General features: G+C 33.3%; 1 long non-coding RNA gene across 5 annotated transcripts; it reads right to left on the reverse strand.

Annotated features, from left to right (window-relative positions):
- Nucleotides 1–876: 876 nt before the first annotated feature.
- LOC144552856 (uncharacterized) lies at nt 877–6,978 on the reverse strand. 5 transcript variants are annotated; one of them, XR_013511250.1, is made up of 4 exons: nt 6,530–6,978; nt 5,777–5,832; nt 5,263–5,581; nt 877–1,252 (listed from the first exon to the last, which is right to left on the reverse strand). It is a non-coding gene; the product is annotated as an uncharacterized LOC144552856 (long non-coding RNA). The 5 variants fall into 5 exon arrangements; XR_013511251.1 differs by lacking the exon at nt 877–1,252 and having other exon boundaries at nt 3,199–5,581; nt 6,530–6,605; nt 6,774–6,978; XR_013511253.1 differs by lacking the exon at nt 877–1,252 and having other exon boundaries at nt 3,199–5,581; nt 5,777–5,899; nt 6,530–6,605; nt 6,774–6,978.
- Nucleotides 6,979–8,486: the final 1,508 nt, after the last annotated feature.

Genomic DNA, 8,486 nt, shown 5'->3' on the forward strand with positions numbered 1-8,486 from the left:
GAACAAAATGGGGAAAATTATGATGGCACTCTAATGGTAGGCAATAATTTCATTATAGAAAGTTTCGGTCATATTAAATAGGATTATCCAATGTCTTCATCGTATTTTTTTTAAGTTTAATAATTCAAAACTAAAAACTAAAATGTTAAAATAAAATATTAAATATGGAGTAGAACTAGGGTGCTCTTAAGTTTTGGTGAGCTTAACTCTAAAACTTATCAAATCGATTTCAAATGACGAATCCGAACCGTTGAAATCCGCCTACCTTACGTGTGATGCATCTACATGTGAAATTTTTAAACATTCGAATTAATTTAGTATAAAGTCAAGCGGTCAAAATTAGAAGGTTAATAAATTAATTTTAGTGCATTCATTTTTTGAACGTTTTTGACCTCTTGATTTATACTAAATTAATTCGAATGTTTAAAAATTTCACATGTAGATGCATCACACGTAAGGTATGCGGGTTTCAACGGTTCGGATTCGTCATTTGAAATCGATTTGATAAGTTTTAGAGTTAAGCTCACCAAAATTTTGGTGAGCTTAAGAGCACCCTAGTTTTACTCTTAAATATGATATATATCATTTTAATTTTATTTTAATTGATACAATAGCTTGTAAAAATATATGATAAATTTCGCTGGAGGCCACTAAACTTTATTCTTTGTCACAAATTGGTTACTCAAGTTTGATTTGTTCTATTTAAGTCATTGAATGAGCTAATGGAATATGTCCATTATTCCAATCAAATCAATCTATAGTTTTTTTTTTCATCTAAAATACTAACAGAATATGTCCATTTCGTTCAAAATGCTAACAGAATATGCTTATTCCTTTCAAAATACTAACAGAATGAGCATATTATGTTCAAAATACTAATGTAATGAAATATTATGTTAACATTTTGGACGTAAAAGTCACAGAGTAATACAATTGAAACAAATAAAAAGTTCAGTAACTTCAGGCTGTGCTCCACAAACGCTGAGCTCAGAGGAAGGGGGAGGAAGGAAGAGCTCCAATGTCGTTACCCTCGCTACAGTAGATTTTACACCCCAAATCGGGGGTTACGAATTTCGCAGCTTTGCATAGCGGTTTACCATCGCTACAGTAGCGCGTTCCTCTCCTTCCCTCTTCAATTACCTTCCTCTGGAGCAGGTTTGTGACATGGGCAGCTCGCTATCTTCTCCTCTTCCCCTTCGTTCCCGTTCCTTTCCTTTAATGAATGGATTTCTACCCCCATCTGGAGCACGGCCTAATTGGAACAAATTAAATTTGAGTGACCAATTAGTAACAAAAGACAAAGTTTAGTGACCTCCGACGAAATATACCTAAAAATATACTAATGTGAATAATTTATGAACTATAATTTACATCTTATTAATTCATATAAAATAAAATCCGAAAAAGATAAATTTTGTGTGTATGTATAAAAAATAATGTAGATCAAATCTAACAGTTTTGTTTTGACATATAAATTTTAGAATTTTTGTTATTAACAAAAAAAAGTAGAGACACATAAAATGAAGACATTTAAACCCTCCTCATGTGTCATTTTTTTTTCAAAACTTGTTCAATTTTTTATTATCTTTGTACTCTTTATTATATCTATCTCTTAACTATGTTTTTTTTTTATCCATAATATTAAATATTCACGGTTATATATTATCATAATCTACATCATGCACTTGCTATTTTTCTTGGTCTCTTTCATAATTGATAAATTATCTGGAAGGAGGGCCTGATGTTGTCAGAATTAATGACATAGCAATTGCAAGGACGCGTGAGAGCAAGAATGATAGGAGAAGCGCGAAAAAAAAAGAATTGTGACAAATCAAATTCCATTAATGAAAATAAAAAATAGAATAATATAGGAAGTGTTTTTTTTTCTTTATCCTTTTATCCATATATAAACAAATAATCTCATCTAATTTAACTACAATTAATTTCAGAGTTATTGTTTAATGGAAGAAAAAAAAGGAAGAGTTTTAAAAGTCAAGAGATAAATTAAATAAATATAAGTATTTAGAGGCATATAAGAAATTAGAAAATTCTATAAAGATATACGGAAAATTAAACCAACTAAATATGGTGCTCTAAATAATCATTAAATGCATGCAATAAAAGCAAATTTCTTTGTTAAATAACTTGTTAAATAAGTTAAAAAGGAGGATGGAGAGATAATTCTTATTCCTGACTTTTTATCTAGTAATAAGATAAAAAAGAAAAAGAAAAAAGAAACAGAGAGAGATGACTTTTGTTATAATATATGAATCAAAGCCCCCGTTGCCTTGTGCCATCGGTTTTGAGTCAAACCGATGGTATTGATGGCTTTTGCGATCAATAGAAGATTGAACCAATGGTAATTGGATTCTTTGCTATCGGTAGTAAGGTCAACCGATGGTAATTTGGTTTAATTATTCCAATTGAAGTAGCTGCCGTGACTCGGTAGAAAAAGAGCCAATTGACGTGAGAAAATAAATGAAGCAGCAGTTTCTAGGATTTTTTGCTCTTTGAATTAAATATACCTAAATACACTAAAAAATATCAAATTAGTGTATGATATTATAAGAGAGCATTATAGTGAATGTTATTGACTTGTTAATCTCTTTGTACTTGTAAATACTCTTTAATCTAGTGAAGTTGCGCCGTGTACTTCTGTGATTTTTTTCCGAAAGAGTTTTCACATATAATCTTGTGTCTTTCTTTTATTGTTCTTGATTGCTTGTTTGTATTGGCTTATGATTTTACTTTCATATTTTTCTATTTAATTGGATATTGATGTATGCTCACAAGATGTTCGATAAAATTACTCAAGCACTTCCGTGTACCGTTACCAACACTTTTATCCCTAGATAAGCTCTTACTTCCATGATCTCGGCTTTCTTTTAGAGATATTTGACAAAAAGAATAGAATTACTAATAACACTATTGAATAATTAACATAAATATTTGAAAGACCGTATTCTCGGTGAAATAAGACTATCATAATTAATTACTTATTTCATTGATCATATAAAGTAATAAGCAAGCAATGAATTGATAAAATGTTAGCAAACTAACTAGTTAAAATAAACTAATTGAGATATAATAAAATTGATTAGTTGGTTAAGATGAGTAATTTTGTTAATAAACTCTAATAATTGGCAAAAATCTGACCTAATTGAAACTGATATATCATAAAAAAAATATTATACTCATAATGAGGAGGGTTAAAATGCACTCTCTCTTTTGTGCTCCTAACGTGCACCCTCTCCTCATATCTTCATTTTCAAAGTTCAAATAGTCGATTCGAACCTTCCAACGTGTTCTTCATATTAAAATGTACTTGGAGACCAAATTTTACATTTTTTTGAAATTTTTTACTATTTTTTCAGAATTTTTTAAAATCATCACTTTGCTGAATTTTTTATTATTGTTTAGTTTTATCAAAAATTCTGAACGAAATAGTATATTCCGTGGATTGTTGTTCCTCTTTGGTTGGAAGCTTTCTTTTTGAACACCTGCAATTTGCATGTGAATTTATTCGTATAATATCCACAACTGGAACTAGTGTTCGGTAAATGCCCCCGGGGGCCCAACCCGGACCGGTCCACCCGTGCCACGGGTATGCACGGGTACACGGGTACACGGGCACGGGTATTAAACGGGCCGGACCCAGTTTTTTGGAAAAATACCCGTGAGAACCCGGACCCCCGTACCCGTAACCCGTACCCGTGACGCCCGTGCCCGTGAACCCGTGAGCCCGTGGCAGATTTTTTTTTTTTTTACTTTTGGTCTAAAATTCAAAATTTTAATCCAAATTCCCTCCATTTTAGTTTTTTAAATACTGTTTTTTAATTTCTGTTTTTTAATTTCTGTTTTTTAAATTTTGTTTTTCTTATTTCTGTTTTTTATTTCTGTTTTTTTATTTCTGTTTTTTAAATTCTGTTTTTTATTTCTGTTTTTCTTATTTCTATTTTTTTATTTCTGCTTTTCATATTTCTGTTTTTTATTTCTGTTTTTCTTATTTCTGAATTTTATTTCTGTTTTTTTATTTCTGTTTTTCTTATTTCTGTTTTTTATTTTTGTTTTTCTTATTTTTGTTTTTTTATATTTGTTTATTTTATTTCTGCTTTTTTATTTCTGTTTTTTTTAATTTCTGTTTTTTTAAATTCTGTTTTTTAAATAAGAAATAAGAAAAACAGAAATAAGAAACAGAAATAAGATAAACAGAAATAAAAAAATAGAAATAAAAAAAACAGAAATAAGAAAAATAGAAATAAAAAAAAAGAAATAAAAAACAGAAATAAAAAACAGAAATAAGAAAAACATAAAAAACAGAAAAAAAAAACCGGATCCGGACCCGGACCGCCCGGCCCCCCGTACCCGGACCGTCTTGCCCCCGAACCCGTGACGGGCACGGGTATTAAACGGGCAGGGCAGGATTTTTGAAAAAAAAATCCGATGCCCGTCCCGTTTTGCCCATGTGCCCATGACGCTCGTGACCGTGGCTACCCGTGGCCGTGCCCGGGTTTTGCCCGAACCGTTTACCAAACACTAACTGGAACCCATGAGAAATGGATTCCCCATTATTTAAGATTGGGGCGCTATATTATGCCTGAATTGGACGAAAATTACTTAGCGCTCATTATTTGACTAAAATATCATGATTTGAAGGAAAATTACTTGGTGCTCATAAGTCATAACCCAGGGGAGATTAACCAGCATTTATGCACTCAATTGCAGATCAAGGATAAATGAAATTTGTGAGTCCTAACTTAATTGCTATTTCAAGAAAACCCTGAGATAGAGAGAGAGGGACTGTTCATTTGTGTGTAAAATTTAATATATTATAAAATATAAGTATATGATTTCACCAGTAAAGGAACTACCTTTTCTGACACAGCAATTTTGTACGGCTATAGCAATATCAGATCTCAACAAAGATTTTACCAGATGAAGAAATACGAGGACAAACTACTACCTCTGAAAATAAAATTGCAGACTTTATTAATTAACTGGTCCATATGAATGCTAATAAGATGTTCCTTTAGTATAGTGGATTATCATTTTTACGACAGATCATGAGAACTTTGTTGGGTTCAAGTGATATATGTGAAGTTGCCCCGTTAACTGGTTATACTGGTTCTGAAAGTAAATGGTCCTAACTTCTAAGAAGTAATGTTTTATGATAGATTTTAACTATTCAATGGCATTATACATTATTCAGAAGTTTACAAAAGGCCATTATTTTATTTTATTTTATTCACAAAAGAAGCTTACTACATTAGCTGCAGAGTAAGTATGACGAAGGGTGAGGACTGAGGAGGGTATTAAGCTTGCGTGCCTTGTTCCCGTTTGCCAGGAGATGCAACTGATCATCCATCGCCATATGGAAGCACACAATTGGTGAGATTCTCTGTGCCATTTCTTCTTCTTCTCTATCGCTGATTGAAAGGTAGCATCTGCCAATAAATCGACCTCCTCTTGCACATTGTTTCTTGTGGTTCTAAATTTGGAGTGGATGCGGGTGTATCAATTTTGTCATCCATCATATTAAGCACAAAGAGGTCGACCATTTTAGAGTTCTTATCAACTGATCCTATGCATTGTCAAGATAAAAGATCAATAACAATATTAACACGTGTCGACTTTATTTGTCGGTCCATCATTGACATTTATTTCACGATTTTATTTTTGTGTCCTCTTGAGACATACAAAAGATGATATATAAATGAAAAGAAAATCAAGATGATAAATACCTTTGAAACTATAAAAAAAAAAAGATAAAGCTTACCTATCATATGTAGCGGCTGCCGTCTCACTCACTTGTTGTGGTTTTTTCCGTGTCATCTAAGATTGATAAAATTGCTTTTTTGTCACACTTAACCCCACATCCACACTCAAATCTTGATAATGCCTTTCAAAAATTTAATGTAAAAAAAATAGGCAAAGAGATTCTCAACATATCTATTCTTATCGGCTGTGAGAGGAATAAAAATTGAAGAGAACATAATTGAATTCAATAATTGTTGATTAAAAAAAATAGGCAAAGAGATGAAAAGTGTTAATTCAAAAATTGAATTGTAATCGAAAATTGTAAGGCTTTGATCAGATCAGTGTGGACAGGAAGAAAACAGCCCAACAGTAAGCTTAATTTACGAATAATACCATCAAGATGCATGTGCGTTCGCTCACCTCTTCTTCCAATGTTTAACAACAATCAATCATAGTACTAACTTAGTTTAAATAAGGTTTAATTAAAAACTTTGTAAATTACCAAGTCTAAAAACGCTCATAGAATTTATTAGCCAATACAAAAGATTGATGCTCCCAAAATACAATCGTCGAACAAAATCCAAACTGATGCTCCCAAATTCCTCAATCCTCGGATTTCAAAAACAAAACCATACTGATGCTCCCAAAATCTAAAATCAAACTTGAGTGCACTACATATCCAAACTGAAATATAGCACTGGCGGGCACTACAAATCTTAAATCTCGTTCATCATAAGAATTAAATTTTGTCAAGAGCAAGAAATTAACGTACCTGACGTTGCAAAAGAAGGAAGAGGTTGAAGGGAAGCGAGGGCGCGCCCCTGGAAAGACTAAGCTTGGCGGAGAAGCTCCAAGGCACAGAGAGGGGGAGAAAGGAGGAAATAAGGAAAAATTGAGAGAAATTAGGAAATTGCACAAATAAATAATGAAATTAGAAGAGAAAGAAATTTGCCTGAGTATCGATTTTGTTGAGAAATGGTGGAATGAAAGAAACAATTAATAAGCTTGAATCTTACCAACGGGGAAAGCAGAAGCCCGCAGAAATGAAGATTGTCGGTCGCTTGAGACCGGAAGCAGATTATGAACAGAGGAGAAAGGGAAGGGGAAAACTGAATAGGGAAGAGATGAGCAGCAACAGATAATTGGGGAAGTTAAGCTCACACGGAGGAAATGCTCGACAAAAAGGAGGGTAGAGGTGGCGGAGAAGGCAGAGAGAAACACGTAGCAGTGGAGATTAGTACGTGGCGAGCGTAAAAGAAACACGTAGCTGCGTATTTGTTGGCAAAATAGTGTGCCCTTGATATTTCATCGGGCGATACGAACACATTTTCCTCATCGGGTGAAAAAAGCGGACGTCAGCGCAAAAAAGCAGAAATCCTTCATCTCGCATCGGATGGTGATTAAGATGGGCGTTACTGTAGAACGAACAGTAACATCCCATCCAAAATTAGTATATTATAAATTAACAAGTTAGGTACAGCAGCACATGCTGAGAGGTTCTAAATATTCACCTTTGAGAATTTCTTAAATGATATTAAAAAAAAGGAAAAAAAAACAAATATCAATAAGAAATAAAGTATTAACAATCAAATCAAATAAGAAAGTTTAGGAAATGTTTTGAAAAAAATGAGGAATAAAAAAGAAACGTGGATTCCGTGAGTATATGTGACAAGTACATATCTAAATAAATTTAGACTGCTACGCGTATGTTATACTAAATGCACCGCTAATTGCTTAAAATAGAAAAATAATTGCGATTAAAAAGTAAATAGATGAGTTTAGATAAATTTGACACGCGGGATGATAACGGAGTTCGGCAAAACAAAAGCCTACGTCTCCGGAGCGTCACAACCTCTTCTAGATGTGCCTTTCTATACCGAACGAGAAAGGTTTACAACTTGTGAACCGATGAGCACTTACAAACCAACGGGAAGTCACACGGCTAACTCAAAGAGAGAACGAAGTCTCAAAATTTAGATCCTCAAGAAGAACACTCAAGATCTCACTCGGACCGCCCTACCCCTCAAGGGTACCGCGGGCACGGGTATAGGACGGACAGGGCACGGTTTTTGAAAAAAATACCCGAAATACCCAGCCCGAGATACCCGTATACCCGTCGTACCCGTGCCCGACCTCTGCCCATGCCCCTGCCCGGATATACCCGGCCCGCCCGTGCCCTGCCCGAGATTAAAACACTAACCTTACAAAAAAAAAGTGAGATGACTTTATCACTAATAAAATCTAGGTAGATGAGCTATCTTTCAAATTTGAATTTATTCTAAAACATCCTTGGCATGCTTGAAAGTGATATAAAGTAGACGAATAAGGAGATAACTTACATTTTCTGTGAAAATAGCTATACGCCTTATCTCTCAATTATAAGTGATTCCCAATTTTTCCAATCGATAAAATAAAACAAAATAAGAAGATAACTCTTGTCCCTTGTATGCTTGATCATGAGATATAACTCTTTATCTCTGAATTTTAACTCCCAACCAAACATATTTCTTCTGCATATTTGAAAGTAATAAGAGCAATAACTACTATCATCCCTCCCTTATTTTATTTTTTTTAATTTAGTTTTGTGAGATCGGTGTCAAGAGTTATCTTTATTGAGTAGAACTAGAGTGTTCTTAAATTCATCAAGTCTCTTTATGAACTCAATTCTAAAATTTATCGAATTTGTTTTAAACGACAAATTCAAACTATTGAAATTCTTCTATCTTACG

The sequence above is a fragment of the Carex rostrata genome, chromosome 4, assembly GCF_964058835.1.
Source record: "Carex rostrata chromosome 4, lpCarRost1.2, whole genome shotgun sequence".
Taxonomy (NCBI): Eukaryota; Viridiplantae; Streptophyta; class Magnoliopsida; order Poales; family Cyperaceae; genus Carex; species Carex rostrata.